The sequence below is a fragment of the Rhinolophus ferrumequinum genome, chromosome 12 (assembly GCF_004115265.2).
Source record: "Rhinolophus ferrumequinum isolate MPI-CBG mRhiFer1 chromosome 12, mRhiFer1_v1.p, whole genome shotgun sequence".
Lineage (NCBI taxonomy): Eukaryota > Metazoa > Chordata > Mammalia > Chiroptera > Rhinolophidae > Rhinolophus > Rhinolophus ferrumequinum.
The window spans coordinates 72,661,804-72,680,787 of record NC_046295.1 but is presented as its reverse complement, the minus strand read 5'-3'; the positions used below and the strand labels follow the sequence as shown (position 1 = coordinate 72,680,787).

At 42.2% G+C, this 18,984-nt stretch overlaps 1 pseudogene; it reads right to left on the bottom strand.

Moving 5' to 3' along the window:
• Positions 1-7,627: 7,627 nt before the first annotated feature.
• On the bottom strand, positions 7,628-17,306 carry LOC117031563 (olfactory receptor 1J2-like; annotated as a pseudogene).
• Between the last annotated feature and the right edge of the window lie 1,678 nt (positions 17,307-18,984).

Below are 18,984 nucleotides of genomic sequence, written 5' to 3'. Positions count from 1 at the left end.
AGGGACTTTGCTACACCTTTGTGTTTGTATCTTATGTCTCCCTGTTTGGCCCAAAGAAGACTGGAGAGTCAAAGACGGGTACGATTTTCCACGTGGAAAGCAACCTCAGACAGGCACAGTAGAGTGGGGACCAACAGGAGAACCCAGGGGGTTCGTAGAGGTGGGCACAGCCCCCCACCTTCCCCAGGCTAAGGAAAGCCTCTGCCTGTGGCTGCATTCCTTCCCAAAACCTGCAAGGGAAGAGATTCAATGATGTGCTCTCCATCTATTCATATGCATCTAGGTTTTGTCCATTGGGGAAGTACAGACACCCTGAGACTTGTGGTGCAGCTGCCTGCAGGTAAGGGTGATTGGCTTGAATCAGTTTCCTATTGTAGTGTGTGGAATTCACAGATCTTGAGATTGACAAGCTTTATCTCCTTTGCTTCCCCACCTAACTAATAAAGCTGATGTAGAGGCCCGATTAGGCACCACAGCCCACAGCCCAGTCTTTGAGGCTGCCGGTCCCTTGGCCCTGGCACTTAAACTCTATTCATGGCTACTGTCTTTTCTTAACCCTGCGCTGCCCTCCTCGCTCCCCACAACCCTCATCGTGCTGGACGCGGCACCTCTTCACAGCTGCACTAAGAATTTGTGTTCTTTGACCTATTTAGGTTTAAGATATTGGAACAGAATGACAAAAATTCCATAGGCACACAACAGTAGGGGAAGAATGACACCAACACAAACACATATATATCTGTATCTATAATATATGAGATATATATAAATTGATATGTATTGTCTATAGATGTATATAGTATATAGTATATTGTCTATAGATGTACATAGTATATAGTGTGTGTGTGTGTGTGTGTGTGTGTATATATATATATATATATATGTATTTTCTGTAGATTAAAAGTTACCACGGGGGGTGGGAGATGAGGGTAAGGGGGATCAAATATATGGTGATGGAAGGGGAACTGACTCTGGGTGGTGAACACACAGTGTAATTTATGGATGATGTGATACAGAATTGCACACCTGAATCTATGTAATTTTACTAACAATTGTCACCCCAATAAATTTAAAAAATAGAATTAAAAAAAAAAAAGTCTTTACAACATTATTGATTACATTCCCCAAATTGACTTTTGTATCCCCGTGGTAGTCTTGTGGGTACTGATTGTGTTTTCTAGTCCACTCACCTTCCCCCTTATCCCCGCCTCTCCCTCCCATCTAGCGGCCCTCAGTTTTTCCTCTGTGTCCCTGAGACTGTTTCTGTAGATGCCTGATCACTGCACTGTACACCTGAAGCTGAAGCTGAACAATAATGAATGTTAACTACAATTTTATATATATACAAGAAGCGGAGTACAGCATTAGGGATAGAGGCAATGGAAATGTTATGGTTGTATGAGATGTCAGAGGGTGGTAGATGGGGGAAGGGAGTTATCACTGTGTGAGGGATATAAATGATAAATGTTTACTATTACATTGTTTTGTACACCTGAAAACTAATACAAAATAAATAAATAAATAATAAATTAAATACATAAATGTTTCAAGTTCAACCCTAAAAAAAAAAAAAAGTTACCACGTATTAGCTACTCCATGGGGTTCAGTCCAGTACGTCTGTGTGATCAGAGCCCATGTTTTTAACCAATACACAGGAAACCTCCCTTCTGTTGGTTAGCGGGGGCCAAGCACAGTACATTATTTCAGAGTTGTGAGGACCCAAAGGTGTCCAAAATTTTCTTAGTCCCCTGCCTAGATAATTTCATTCCTTCATATTTATAAACTTTAAAACTGAAAAAAATTCTCAAATACATTAACTTCTATTTATACAAGAAATATTTACCAAGACCCTTTGTAAGATCCACAAGGCAAATGCAATTCTTTCCTTTTTTATACATGTGGAAACTGAGGCCAAAGAGTTAAGTAACTTTCTCAAGTTCTCACCATTATTTGATGGCGATTCGGTCCAATAACTTCACACAACATGATGCACAGAGTTTTGTTGTTATTGTTGTCATTTTCTATCTTTCTTTCTTTTTGTGGGGATATTTAATGAAAGGAAAGGGTTGCAAAATTCTGAATGACTCCTTCACACTCAGCTACATGAAAGTGATAGCAGGTGTATTTCAGGAAACAGGGACTTGCTTAGAGTTCAGTTATCTCAGCCAATGTGCCCCACAAGGGAGGGCCCTTAAGGAAATACTTGAGGTCATGGATGCAAATCAGATGCCCCAAAACACACATGCACACGCAGCCACACTCACTGCACCAAAGCAGACACCCTCCCATTACTGAGAGGTGCCTTCTGACCCGTCCCTTCCCAGGGAAGACAGTCAGCTGGGGCAGAGAAGCCTGTTTCAGTCACAGTAGTCACTAAATCACCACCCACACCTCATGCACGTGGTAACGACCCACGGTGACATACACACAGGCAACAGCAAACAATACACATTCCTGCTCTCACACGTGTGTCACTCACAGACACAGCTCCCACGTGCACTAGCACACACTGCTGAGCTGAGGTTTGAGCCCTTCTGAGCTCGGTTCCTTGGTGAGTTCGAACCTCTTCTCCTCCAGCAGCGAGACAACACCCTCACTCCCGATGCTTTGCCTCATCGCTCAGCTGTGGTGCAGAAATTTATGATCAAGGGTGTGAGTCAGGAGTCCCTAATCACACGCTGGGAGGCTAGTAACTTGGTCTCCACGCACTGAAACAGGGTCCAGATTGGATGTAACTCAGGAAATAGTCAGGCTGTGAGTCACATATGTAGTACACACACATACATGCAGCAACCAAATGACATATACACAGGCATACAGTACACACACACACACACACACACACACACAAGCACACTCATGAGCAAAGAGTCTCATACACCACCCACGAGCCCACAGGCAGATCCATCACCAGTGCAGATTTCCAGCTCCTCTGACCTGTACTCATCATCGGTGAGTTCAGACACCTGCTGTAGGCTGCTGCCCAGCTCCTCAGCTTCTCTCCAGGAGACTCAGTATCCAGATGAAAAGGACTATCTGTGGCCCTAGTGCTTCTAACAAACTTTCGTGTTCCTTAACCAGCTCCAGAGAAGTGTCTAAAGAACAGTTAATTAGTAATGAGAGGACTGAAACAAAGTCCCCAGGCTTCTGGCTAATTTCTTCCTGTCCTTTGGGGAGCTGCGTGTCCAAGAGCCAAAGATCTGGGGTCCCAGGAAATGGTGTCCCTGATGCCAGCTGTGACCTGGACGCCTGTGTTCTTTGGCATTGTTCCAGCTGGGACATAAAAGACTTTTCAACTTTTATTTTGAAATGATTCTAAAGATAGAGTTGAGTTGTAAACATGACATGAAGAATTCCTGGGCAGGCTTCACCCAGATTCCCTAATGGGTAACATTTTACTCTGTTTACCTTCTCTATGTTTGTTTGTATGGATGTATGGATGTATAACTCAGGCTTAGATTTATGGCCGATGTACCACAGTGCTTATCATCAGAAGGCATGACACCAATTTTTGCACTTACTAGTGTTTCTTGTCCTTGATCAATTGACTACAGTGGTGTCTGCCAGGTTCTCTACTGTAAAGTTACTGTTTTAACCTTGAAATTAATAGGTATCATTTGGGTAGGTATTTTGAGACTATACAAGTTACCTTTTTCTTTAATAATTCACCCACTGTGTTTAACATCCACTGGTGATTTTTGTGTGACAAAGTTATCGCAAATGTGGAGGCCAAATGCTGGTTTTCTAATTCTAACGTTTCTTCTATTAATACATTATTAGTTGCATTCTCCTGTAAGAAGATCCTAATCCCCACTCATGAACACCACTATTCCTATTTCTACATTAATACCACTACTAATGACCCACTAACTGCAGCTCAAAGCTTTGTTCCCAGGAGTTTTTTATTTTATTGTGAGAGCATGTAGACAAAATCTGGGTTCAAGAATAACTTAGCTTAGTTATTTTAGTTTCCCCTTAAGTCTAATAATGGTATTGATTTTCAATGTACTTAGGTTCACTTGTTTTCTTTTATTCTCTTTTACTTTATTCACCACCTCTTCTCCTTAATTTAGGTGGTAATAGGTCACATGATCAAAACTATGCCAACAAATGTACTCATCACCCCATCTTTTCTACCCAGTCCCACCCACCTCCTGTAGGAGAGCAGTCTCACGAGTTTCTGATTTATTCTTCTTGTGTTTCTTTTACGTAAAATGGACGAATACATGTATATTTTTTATTCCCCCTTCATTTATACACAAAAGGTCGTGTGATGTAGATTTGTTTTTTCCCATTTAACAATATGTCCTGGAAATCCCTCCATATTGATTCGTAGATATCTTTGCTGTTTTTTTCACAGTTGCAAAGTACTCAAGTGCGTTGCTGTCCCACAGAGTTTCCTTCAGGGGACCTAGAATGAGATGGTGGTGATGAATGTACTAAATGCCACTGAATTGATACCTCAAATGGTTAAATCGGTCAATTTCATGTTATGCATATGTTACTACATTTTAAAAAATTTAAAGGGAAGGCAGGAAGTAACCTCTACAGAAAAGTATAAAATAATAATAATGTATGATTAATAAGTTAATAGATGGGGAATATAATAACAAAATATATATTTAATCAAAAGGGAGAGAGAGAAGAAGTGAGAATAATTACGAAAATGTCTCAAATAGAAAACGTATACCGTGTTTCCCTAAAATAAGACCTAGTTGGACCATCAGCTGTAATTCATCTTTTGGAGCAAAATTTAATATAAGACGTGGTCTTATTTTAATATAAGACCGGGACTTATATAACATAACATAACATAACATAACATAACATAACATAATATAACATGAAAGTAAAGGGTTGCAAAATTCTGAATGACTCCTTCACACTCAGCTACATGAAAGTGATAGCAGGTCTGTTTCAGGAAACAGGGACTTGCTTAGAGTTCAGTTATCTCAGCCAATGGTGCCCCAGAAGGAGGGCCCTTAAGGAAATACTTGAGGTCATGGATGCAAATCAGATGCCCCAAAACACACATGCACACCCAGCCACACTCACTGCACCAAAGCACACACCGTCCCATTACTGAGAGGTGCCGTCTGACCCGTCCCCTTCCCAGGGAAGACAGTCAGCTGGGGCAGTGAAGCCTGTCTGTCAAAGGCAGTCACTAAGCCACCACCCACACCTCATGCACGTGGTAATGTACCCACGGGAACATACACACAGGCAACAGCAAACAATACACATTCCTGCTCTCACACACGTGTGTCACTCACAGACACAGCTCCCACATGCACTAACACACACTGCTGAGCTGAGGTTTGAGCCCTTCTGAGCTCGGTTCCTTGGTGAGATCGGGCTTATTCTCCTCCAGCAGCGAGACAACAGTCTCACTCCCGATGCTCAGCTCTCATCCCTCAGCTGTGATGCAGAAATTTATGACCATGGGTGTGAGTCAGGAGTCCCTAATCACACGCTGGGAGGCTGGTAACTTGGTCTCCACGCACTGAAACAGGGTCCCGACTGGATGTAAGTCCAGGAAATAGTCAGGCTGTGAGTCACATATGTAGTACACACACATACATGCAGCCACCAACTGACATGTACACAGGCATACAGTACACACACACACACACACACACACACACAAGCACACTCACGAGCACAGAGTCTCATACACCACCCACAAGCCCACAGGCAGATCCATCGCCAGGTGCAGATTTCCAGCTCTCTGACCTGTACTCATCATCGGTGAGTTCAGACACCTGCTCCAGGCTGCTGCCCAGCTCCTCAGCTTCTCTTCAGGAGACTCAGTATCCAGACAAATAGAAGAACTAATGTGGCCCTATACAAATAAATGTGCTCATCTGCTCGTCTTTTCTACTTATTCCCACCTACCTCCTGTAGGACAGTAGTCTCACTAGTTTCTGATTTATTCTTCTTGTGTTTCTTTTACATAAAATGGACGAATACATGTATATTTTTTATTTCCCCTTCATTGTTACACAAAAGGTAGCATGCTATAGATTGCATATTTTTCCATTTCACAATATGTCCTTGAAATCCCTCTATATTGATTCATAGTTATCTTTGCTGTTTTTTTCACAGTTGCAAAGTACTCAATTGCGTTGATGTCCCACAGAGTTTCCTTCAGGGGACCTAGAATGAGATGGTGGTGATGAATGTACTAAATGCCGCTGAATTGATACCTCAAATGGTTAAAAAGACCAATGTTATGCATATTATACTACATTTTAAAAAATTTAAAGAGGAAGCAAGAAGTAATCACTACACAAAGCACTGAAAAGTCATAAAATAATAATGTATGATTAATAAGTTAATAGATGGGGAATATAATAACAAAATATATATTTAATCAAAAGGGAGAGATAGAAGTGAGAATAATTATGAAAATGTCTCAAATAGAAAATATATACGGTATTTCACCAAAAATAAGACCTAGCTGGACCATCACCTCTAATGCATCTTTTGGAGCAAATATTAATATAAGACCCGATCTTATTTTAATATAATATAAGATCGGGTCTTATATAATAAAATACAATATAATGTTATATAATAGAATATAATACCAGGCCTTATATTAATTATTGCTCCAAAAGGTGCATTAGAGCTGATGGTCCGGCTAGGTCTTATTTTCGGGGAAACACAGTAGTAATATTGAAAATATAAATTAAAATATATCATGATTGCATTCAATGTTAGTAGATTAAATTCTCCAGAAATATAATAATTGTTGATTACATAAAAACATCAAAATCCGCCTTTTCACTATTAACAGTGGACACCTCACAGATATAAGGACGTAGAAAGGTTTAAAGTAAAATAATGGAAAAGGAATATTTTGCACATACTAGTCACAAGAAACTTGCATCTTTACTGTCTATACTATACTAGTATCTATAGATGTAGATAAAGATATCAACTTTCTATACTACTATCAGAAGAAATAGATGAAAGTTTCATTTAGGACCCATTGCTAGTGATAATAAGAAAATATTTTCTAATTATAAATGCAGTGGTGTGCTGCTAAATGTATTTTTTAAACTTCTCAGTTTTTTTTTTTTTTTTTTTGCTTTTTTTACAAGCCTTGCTTTGTAGCACTTGCCCATGTCCCTTGGGCATTGTAGTTACTGCCCAAGTCCATTGTAATTATTCTTATCGTGGATGATTTCAGTCTACAAACATGACGTCATTGAATGTGAGTTGCAGAGACAGGCACACAATCAGTTCAAAGCCAATGAAAGCCAGCTTCAGCTCACCACTGCAATATTGTGACGCCAAATCGGTGTGTCCTGAATAACATACTATAAACAAAATATAAGCAAAAATTGACATATTACAAGGAGAAAAAGACAAATCCAAATTTTAATTGTGACATGTTTGCATAGGGTTTTGCACATATTTCAAAAGAGATGAATAGGCAACAACATTAATTAGGGATACAGAATTATCACCAATCCAAGTAGCAAACTTGTCCTAGTTGACATATTCACAGCACTACATATGACAGCAGAATGCATGTTCTATTGAAGTTATATGGAGATGTCGACCTCGCAATCATCTTAGGAGAGATAGCTCTCTGTGCTCATGACTGCGATGTGAGGATTTAGTGATTGTCACTGAAGAAGTTAGTCCTATTGACAAACACACGTAGGGCCTGTTTTATGTCTCTGTTCCTCAGGCTATAGATGAAGGGATTCAGCATGGGTGTAACTGCTGTGTACATGACTGAAGCAATTATGTCTTTGGAGTCCCACGATGAAGAGAAAAAGTAAACGCTTGCGAGAGTCCCGTAATAAAACGATACCACAAAGAGATGGGAGCCACAGGTAGAAAAGGCTTTCAAGAGTCTCTTTGTGGTAGGGACCCTCAGGATGATAGTCCCTATACAGATATAGGAGCTAAGACACTCCCCAAAGGCAAGATGAAAAGTATTCCTCCCTCAGTGAAGAGACCAGCTCATTGACGGGATGTCCGAGCAGCTCAGCTTCAGGAGCACAGTGAGGCACAGAAAAAGTGGTTGATGGTACTGTCAGCGCAGAAGGACAGTCGGACCAAGAGGAGGGTGTGCAAGAGGGCATGGACAAAGGAGACAACCCAGGTGCCAGCCACCAGCGTCACACACAGCTCCTCCCTCATGATGCTGGGGTAGTGTAGAGGGTGACAGACGGCCACGTACCTGTCATACGCCATCACTGCTAGAAGGAGATTGTCAAAAGCACCAAAAACTATGAAAAATACAACTGAAAAATGCACCCTGCATAGGGGATGGATTGGTCCTGAGTCAGCATGTCCATGAGCATCTTAGGGACGGTGACAGATGAAACAGCAACGTCAGAGCAGGCCAAGTGGCTGAGGAAGAAGTACATGGGCGTGTGCAGGCGAGCGTCCAGCCTGATGAGCAGGATAAGGAGCAGGTTCCCCAGCACCGTGGTCAGGTACATGCCAGGAACAGGGCGAAGAACGCGCCCTGCTGCTCGGGCCGGATGGGGAGCCCCCGCAGGAGGAAGTGGGACACGCTGCTCTGGTTCTCAGGCCTCATGCTGCCCTGTGTCTGCTGGGGATGGAGGAGGTTTGGGAATCTCAGGAACCTAGAAAGGATGACAGGACCATCACATCTCGTAGTCCTGCTCTGGGAAAACCATGAACTTGTAAGTCCACTCCTGTTAATTCCTCACTACTGTGGACACAGGTGCCTTTGCTCCATCCCAGTCTGGCTCCTGGAAAACATCCACCACCCTAATCAGCCAACAAGACGTCATGGGGCCAGAAACAAGGAGGGCGTTCAGAGTTCCTTCAGCCATTATTTATGGAACCTCGAGTCTGTGTCAGGACCTCTACCAGGACTGAGGTGCAGCAGTGAACAAGAAAGGAAGGTCCCTGCCCTCTGTGCGTGTAGAAAATGATGAGCATAGAGAGACCATTTCTGCCCAGGCCAGAGCCAAAACCATAACAGTTCCACTGTGGCAGAAATAGTGGATGAGCCTCGGCAAACTGGTACTAGTTGTTTCTTCTGCCTTAAGAAACACGTGAGACCCCGGTGCTGAGGCGCTTTAGCGCGTTGTCACACTCCTGTGAAGCTGCCGCGTCCCGCTGACCTACAGCTGTGAACTCAGGGACACTAGAAATGGGGGCCAGTCAAAGCCTCTTGAAGCCAGAATAGCGCCCAAATCAGAATCGTCCTCAAACTGTCTTTCCTAATAATGCTGAGCTTTTGGTGAAACAGTTGGTCTGGGCTAGAACTTTACCTACGTTTTATAACTTAATGCACACATCAGCCTTACTTCCCAGATTTAAAACCTCTTTGTCGCCAGGCAGCAGTCTACCTGTCTGTCTCCTTGTACTTGTCCCCAAAGAAAGGAGAGTCTGTGAGCCGGATCCTTTCAGGGACTTTGCTACACCTTTGTGTTTGCACCTTATGTCTCCTGTTTGGGCCCCAAAGATGACTGGACAGTCAAAGACGGGTACGATTTCCACGTGGAACGCAACCTCAGACAGGCACAGTCAAGTGGGGACCAACAGGAAAACTCAGGGGGGTTCCTAGAGTGGGGCACAGCCCCCCACCTTCCCCAGGCTAAGGAAAGCATCTGCCTATGGCTGCATTCCTTCCCAAAACCTGCAAGGGAAGAGATTCAATGATGTGCTCTCCATCTATTCATATGCATATAGGTTTTTGTCCATTGGGGAAGTACAGACACCCTGAGACGTGTGGTGCAGCTGCCTGCAGGTAAGGGTGATTGGCTTGAATCAGTTTCCTATTGTAGTGTGTGGAATTCACAGATCTTTGAGATTGACAAGCTTATCTCCTTTGCTTCCCCACCTAACTAATAAAGCTGATGCAGAGGCCCGATTAGGCACCACAGCCCACAGCCCAGGCTTTGAAGCTTGCAGGTCCCTTGGCCCTGGCACTTAAACTCTATTCATGGCTACTGTCTTTTCTAATCCTGCGCTACCCTCCTCGCTCCCCACAACCCTCATCGTGCTGGACAGGGCACCTCTTCACAGCTGCACTAAGAATTTGTGTTCTTTGACCTATTTAGGTTTAAGATTTTGGAACAGAAATGACAAAAATTCCATAGGAACACAACAGTAGGGGAAGATGGCACCAACACACATACACGTATATCTGTATCTATAATATATGAGATATATATAAATTGATATGTACTGTCTATAGATGTATATAGTATATAGTATATTGTCTATAGATGTATATAGTATATAGTGTGTATATATATATATACACACACACATATATATGTATTTTCTATAGATTAAATGTTACCACATATTAGCTACTACATGGGGTTCAGTCCAGTATGTCTGTGTGATCAGAGCCCATGTTCTTAACCAATACATAGGAAACCTCCCTTCTGTGGGGGGGGCCAACCATGATACATTATTTCAGAGTTGTGAGGACCCAAAGGTGTCCAAAATTTTCTTAGTCCCCTGCCTAGATAATTTCATTCCTTCATATTTATAAACTTTCAAACTGAAAAAAATTCTCAAATACATTAACTTCTATTTATACAAGAAATTTTACCAAGACCCTCTGTAAGATTCACAAGGCAAATGCAATTCTTTCCGTTTTTAACATGTGGAAACTGAGGCCAAAGAGTTAAGTAACTTTCTCAAGTTCTCACCATTATTTGATGGCGATTCGGTCCAATAACTTCACACAGCATGATGCACAGAGTTTTTTGTTATTGTTGTCATTTTCTATCTTTCTTTCTTTTTGTGGGGATATTTAATGAAAGGAAAGGGTTGCAAAATTCTGAATGACTCCTTCACACTCAGCTACATGAAAGTGATAGCAGGTCTGTTTCAGGAAACAGGGACTTGCTTAGAGTTCAGTTATCTTAGCCAATGGTGCCCCAGAAGGAGGGCCCTTAAGGAAATACTTGAGGTCATGGATGCAAATCAGATGCCCCAAAACAGACATGCACATCCAGCCACACTCACTGCACGAACAGCACACACCGTCCCGTTACTGAGAGGTGCCTTCTGACTCGTCCCCTTCCCAGGGAAGACAGTCAGCTGGGGCAGTGAAGCCTGTTCAGTCACAGGCAGTCACTAAACCACCACCCACACCTCATGCACATGGTGACGCACCCACGGTAACATACACACAGGCAACAGCAAACAATACACATTCCTGCTCTCACACACGTGTGTGTCACTCACAGACACAGCTCCCACGTGCACTAGCACACACTGCTGAGCTGAGGTTTGAGCCCTTCTGAGCTCGGTTCTTGGTGAGTTCGGCCTCTTCTCCTCCAGCAGCGAGACAACACTCTCACTCCCGATGCTCAGCTCTCATCGCTCTGCTGTGATGCAGAATTTATGACCATGGGTGTGAGTCAGGAGTCCCTAATCACACACGCTGGGAGGCTGGTAACTTGGTCTCCACGCACTGAAACAGGGTCCAGATTGGATGTAACTCAGGAAATAGTCAGGCTGTGAGTCACATATGTTACACACACATATACAGCAACCAAATGACATATACACAGGCATACAGTACACACACACACACACACACACACCACATATGCACACTCAAGCACAGAGTCTCATACACCACCCACAAGCCCACAGCAGATCCATCACCAGGTGCAGATTTCCAGCTCCTCTGACCTGTACTCATCGTCGGTGACTTCAGACACCTGCTCCAGGCTGTTGCCCAGCTCCTCAGCTTCTCTCAGGGACTCAGTATCCAGATGAAAAGGACTATCTGTGGCCCTAGTGCTTCTAACAAACTTTCGTGTTCCTTAACCAGCTCCAGAGAAGTGAGTCTAAAGATAACAGTTAATTAGTAATGAGAGGACTGAAACAAAGTCCCCAGGCTTCTGGCTAATTTCCTCCTGTCCTTTGGGGAGCTGTGTGTCCAAGAGCCAAAGGTCTGGGGTCTCAGGGAATGGTGTCCCTGATGCCAGCTGTGACCTGGACGCCTGTGTTCTTTGGCATTGTTCCAGCTGGGACATAAAAGACTTTTCAACTTTTTATTTTGAAATGATTCTAAAGATAGAGTTGAGTTGTAAACATGACATAAGAATTCCTGGGCAGGCTTCACCCAGATTCCCTAATGGGTAACATTTTACTCTGTTTACCTTCTCTATGTTTGTTTGTATGGATGTATGGATGTATAACTCAGGCTTAGATTTATGGCCGATGTACCACAGTGCTTATCATCAGAAGGCATGACACCAATTTTTGCACTTACTAGTGTTTCTTGTCCTTGATCAATTGACTACAGTGGTGTCTGCCAGGTTCTCTACTGTAAAGTTACTGTTTTAACCTTGAAATTAATAGGTATCATTTGGGTAGGTATTTTGAGACTATACAAGTTACCTTTTTTCTTCAAATAATTTCACCCACTGTGTTTAACATCCGCTGGTGATTTTTCTGTGACAAAGTTATCGCAAATGTGGAGGCCAAATGCTGGTTTTCTAATTCTAACGTTTCTTCTATTAATACATTAATTAGTTGCATTCTCCTGTAAGAAGGATCTTTCCCTAATCCCCACTCATGAACACCACTATTCCTATTTCTACATTAATACCACTACTAATGACCCACTAACTGCAGCTCAAAGCTTTGTTCCCAGGAGTTTTTTATTTTATTGTGAGAGCATGTAGACAAAATCTGGGTTCAAGAATAACTTAGCTTAGTTATTTTAGTTTCCCCTTAAGTCTAATCATGGTATTGATTTCAATGTACTTAGGTTCACTTGTTTTCTTTTTTCTCTTTTACTTTATTCACCACCTCTTCTCCTTAATTTAGGTGGTAATAGGTCACATGATCAAAACTATGCCAACAAATGTACTCATCACCCCATCTTTTCTACCCAGTCCCACCCACCTTCTGTAGGAGAGCAGTCTCACTAGTTTCTGATTTATTCTTCTTGTGTTTCTTTTACGTAAAATGGACAAATACATGTATATTTTTTATTCCCCCTTCATTTGTACACAAAAGGTCGTGTGCTGTAGATTGTGTTTTTTCCCATTTAACAATATGTCCTGGAAATCCCTCCATATTGATTCGTAGATAACTTTGCTGTTTTTTCACAGTTGCAAAGTACTCAATTGCGTTGCTGTCCCACAGAGTTTCCTTCAGGGGACCTAGAATGAGATGGTGGTGATGAATGTACTAAATGCCGCTGAATTGATACCTCAAATGGTTAAATCGGTCAATTTCATGTTATGCATATGTTACTACATTTTAAAAAATTTAAAGGGAAGGCAGGAAGTAACCTCTACAGAAAAGTATAAAATAATAATAATGTATGATTAATAAGTTAATAGATGGGGAATATAATAACAAAATATATATTTAATCAAAAGGGAGAGATAGAAGTGAGAATAATTACAAAATGTCTCAAATAGAAAACGTATACCGTGTTTCCCTAAAATAAGACCTAGTTGGACCATCAGCTGTAATTCATCTTTTGGAGCAAAATTTAATATAAGACATGGTCTTATTTTAATATAAGACCGGGACTTATATAACATAACATAACATAACATAACATAACATAACATAACATAACATATGAAAGAAAAGGGTTGCAAAATTCTGAATGACTCCTTCACACTCAGCTACATGAAAGTGATAGCAGATCTGTTTCAGGAAACAGGGACTTGCTTAGAGTTCAGTTATCTCAGCCAATGGTGCCCCAGAAGGAGGGCCTAAAGGAAATACTTAAGGTCATGGATGCAAATCAGATGCCCCAAAACACACATGCACACCCAGCCACACTCACTGCACCAACAGCACACACATCCCATTACTGAGAGGTGCCGTCTGACCCGACCCCTTCCCGGGGAAGACAGTCAGCTGGGGCAGTGAAGCCTGTCTGTCACAGGCAGTCACTAAGCCACCACCCACACCCCTTGCACATGGTAAGGTACCCACGGGAACATACACACAGGCAACAGCAAACAATACACATTCCTGCTCTCACAAGTGTGTCACGCACAGACACAGCTCCCACATGCACTAGCACACACTGCTGAGCTGAGGTTTGAGTCCTGAGCTCGGTTCCTTGGTGAGTTCGGGCGTCTTCTCCTCCAGCAACCAGACAACACTCTCATCCCGATGCTCAGCTCTCATCGCTCAGCTGTGATACAGAAATTTATGACCATGGGTGTGAGTCAGGAGTCCCTAATCACACGCTGGGAGGCTGGTAACTTGGTCTCCACGCACTGAAACAGGGTCCCGATTGGATGTAAGTCAGGAAATAGTCAGGCTGTGAGTCACATGTGTAGTACACACACATACATGCAGCCACCAACTGACATGTACACAGGCATACAGTACACACACACACACACACACACACACTCACGAGCACAGAGTCTCATACACCACCCACAGCCCACAGAGATCCATCGCCAGGTGCAGATTTCCAGCTCCTCTGACCTGTACTCATCATCGGTGAGTTCAGACACCTGCTCCAGGCTGCTGCCCAGCTCCTCAGCTTCTCTTCAGGAGATTCAGTATCCAGACAAATAGAAGAACTAATGTGGCCCTATACAAATAAATGTGCTCATCTGCTCGTCTTTTCTACTTATCCCCACCTACGTCCTGTAGGACAGTAGTCTCACTAGTTTCTGATTTATTCTTCTTGTGTTTCTTTTACATAAAATGGACAAATACATGTATATTTTTTATTTCCCCTTCATTGTTACACAAAAGGTAGCATGCTATAGATTGCATATTTTTCCATTTCACAATATGTCCTGAAAATCCCTCTATATTGATTCATAGTTATCTTTGCTGTTTTTTTCTTCACAGTTGCAAAGTATTCAATTGCGTTGATGTCCCACAGAGTTTCCTTTAGAGGACCTAGAATGAGATGGTGATGATGAATGTACTAAATACCACTGAATTGATACCTCAAATGGTTAAAAAGACCAATTTCATGTTATGCATATTATACTACATTTTTAAAAATTTAAAGAGGAAGCAAGAAGTACTTTCTACATAAAGCACAGAAAGTCATCAATAATAATAATAGTTAGTTAATAGTTAAAGTTATACAATAATAATAATGTATGATTAATAAGTTAATAGATGGGTAATATAATAACAAAACATCTATTTAATCAAAAGGGAGATATAGAAGAGAGAATAATTATGAAAATGACTCAAATAGGAAACATATACCGTATTTCACCAAAAATAAGACCTAGCTGGATCTTCAGCTGTTATGCATCTTTTGGAGCAAAAATTAATATAAGATGTGGTCTTATTTTAATATAATATAAGACCGGGTCTTATAACATAACATAACATAACATATCATAACATAATATAATACCAGGTCTTATATTAATTATTGCTCCAAAAGACACATTAGAGCTAATGGTTGGCTGAATCTTATTTCGGGGAAAACATGGTAGTAATATGGAAGATATAAATTCAAACATATTCTGATTGCATTTAAGGTTATTAGATCAAATTGTCCAAAATATAGTAATTGTTGATTTACATAAAAACATCAAATTCCACCTTTACACTACTATATTAACATTGGACACCTCTCAGATATAAGGACATAGAAAGGTTCAAAGTAAAATAATGGAAAACGAATATTTTGCACATACTAGTAACAAGAAACGTGCATCTCCACTATCTATACTATACTAGTCCCTATAGATGTAGATATAGATATCAAGTATCAATACTGTTATCAGAAGAAATAGATGAGAAGTTTGTAGGACCCATTGCTAGAGATGATGAGAAATATCTCCTAGTTATAAATGCAGTGCTGTGCAGCTAAATGTAGTTTTTCAACTTCTCTCTGTTTTTTTTTTAAGCCTTGCTTTGTAGCACTTGCCCATGTCCCTGGGCATTGTAATTATTGTCCATATACGTTGTAATTATTCTCATCATGGCTGATTTCAGTCCACCAACGTGATGTCACTGAATGTGAGTTGGGAAGACAGGCACAAAATCAGCTGAAAGCCAATGACAGAACGCTTCAGCTCACCACTGCAATATTGTGATGCCAAATCGTGTGTCCTGAATAACATACTATAAACAATATATAAGCAAGAACTGACATATCGCAAAGGAGAAAAAGACAAATCCACATTTACAATTGTGACATGTTTTGCATAGGATTATGTACATGTCTTATAAGAGATGAACAAACAAAACATTAATTAGGGATAAAGAATTATCACCAATCCAAGGAGCAAACTTGTCCGAGTTGACATATTCACAGCACTACATATGACAGCAGAATGCATGTTCTATTGAACTTATATGCAGATGTCGACCACGCAATCATCTTAGGAGACATAGCTCGCTGTGCTCATGACTGCGATGTGAGGATTTAGTGATTGTCACTTGAAGAAGTTAGCCCTATTGACAAACACACGTAGGGCCTGTTTTATGTCTCTGTTCCTCAGGCTATAGATGAAGGGATTCAGCATGGGTGTAACTGCTGTGTACATGACTGAAGCAATTATGTCTTTGGAGTCCCACGATGAAGAGAAAAAGTAAACACTTGCGAGAGTCCCGTAATAAAACGATACCACAAAGAGATGGGAGCCACAGGTAGAAGAGGCTTTCAAGAGTCTCTTCGTGGTGGGGACCCTCAGGATGATAGTCCCTATACAGATATAGGAGCCTAAGACACTCCCCAAAGGCAAGATGAAAAGTATTCCTCCCTCAGTGAAGAGGACCAGCTCATTGACGGAGATGTCCGAGCAGCTCAGCTTCAGGAGCACAGTGAGCTCACATAAAAAGTGGTTGATGGTACTGTCAGCGCAGAAGGACAGTCGGACCACGAGGAGGGTGTGCAAGAGGGCATGGACAAAGGAGACAACCCAGGTGCCAGCCACCAGCGTCACACACAGCTCCTCCCTCATGATGCTGGGGTAGTGTAGAGGGTGACAGACGGCCACGTACCTGTCATACGCCATCACTGCTAGAAGGAGATTGTCAAAAGTACCAAAAACTATGAAAAGATACAACTGAAAAATGCACCCTGCATAGGGGATGGATTGGTCCTGAGTCAGCATGTCCATGAGCATCTTAGGGACGGTGACAGATGAAACAGCAACGTCAGAGCAGGCCAAGTGGCTGAGGAAGAAGTACATGGGCGTGTGCAGGCGAGCGTCCAGCCTGATGAGCAGGATAAGGAGCAGGTTCCCCAGCACCGTGGTCAGGTACATGGCCAGGAACAGGGCGAAGAACGCGCCCTGCTGCTCGGGCCGGATGGGGAGCCCCCGCAGGAGGAAGTGGGACACGCTGCTCTGGTTCTCAGGCCTCATGCTGCCCTGTGTCTGCTGGGGATGGAGGAGGTTTGGGAATCTCAGGAACCTAGAAAGGATGACAGGACCATCACATCTCGTAGTCCTGCTCTGGGAAAACCATGAACTTGTAAGTCCACTCCTGTTAATTCCTCGCTCCTGTGGACACAGGTGCCTTTGCTCCATCCCAGTCTGGCTCCTGGAAAACATCGCACCCTAATCAGCCAACAAGACGTCATGGCCCGGAAGCAAGGGGGCGTTCAGAGTTTCCTTCAGCCATTATTTATGGAAACTCGAGTCTGTGTCGGGACCTCTACCAGGACTGAGGTGCAGCAGTGAACAAGAAAGGAAGGTCCCTGCCCTCTGTGCGTGTAGAAAATGATGAGCATAGAGAGACCATTTCTGCCCAGGCCAGAGCCAAACCATAATAGTTCACTGCGGCAGAAATAGTGGATGAGCCTCGGCAAACTGGTACCAGTTGTTTCTGCCTTAAAGAAACACGTGCGGGAGGGGTGGGGGGGGGGGGGAGTGTGAGGGGATTGGAGGGCAGTCGGTGACCACAGGATGGCCACGGTTTTGAAAATTAATCTGGGGAGCGTAATTTGTTGGTTTTCAGAGGGTAAGAGGGTGGAGGGGTGGGGGATGAGGGTAAGGGGGATCAAATGTATGGTGATGGAAGGGGAGACTGACTGGGTGGTGAACACACAGTGTGATTTATGGATGATGTGATACAGAATTGCACACCTGAAATCTATGTAATTTTACTAACAATTGTCACCCCAATAAATTAAAAAATAAAAATAAATAAAAATAAAAAAGAAACACGTGAGACTGCGTGCTGAGGCTGCGTTAGCGCATTGTCACACTCCTGTGAAGCTGCCGCGTCCCGCTGACCTACAGCTGTGAACTCACGGACACTCTAGAAATGGGGGCCAGTCAAAGCCTCTATTCCAGAATAGCGCCCAAATCAGAATCGTCCTCCAACTGTCTTTCCTAATAATGCTGAGCTTTGGTGAACAGTTGGATCTGGGCTAGAACTTTACCTACATTTTCTAACTAAATGCACACATCAGCCTTACATTCCAGACTTTAAAACCTCTTCACAACTGCCCTAAGAATTGGTGTTCTTTCACCTATTTTAGTTTTAAGTTATAGAAAGAGAAATGATAAAAATTCCATATGCATAAAACACTACAGTAGGGGACAGAATCACACACACACACACACACACACACACACACACACTCCTGTATATTGTATCTATAATATATGTGATATATAATATATATAAATTGATATATATGTATTATCATTTTCTATAGATTAAAAGTTACCACGTATTAGCTACTCCATAGGATTCAGTCCGGTATGTCTGTGTGATCAGAGCCCATGTTTTTAACCAATACACAGGAAACCTCCCTTCTGTGGTTGGGGGGCCAAGCACAATACATTATTTCAGAGTTGTGAGGACCTAAAGGTGTCCAAAATTTTCTTAGACCCCTGCCTAGATAATTTCATTCCTTCATATTTATAAACTTTCAAATTGAAAAAAATTCTCAAATACATTAACTTCTATTTATACAAGAAATATTTACAAAGACCCTCTGTAATATCCACAAGGCAAATGCAATTCTTTCCGTTTTATACATGTGGAAACTGAGGCCAAAGAGTTAAGTAACTTTCCCAAGTTCTCACCACT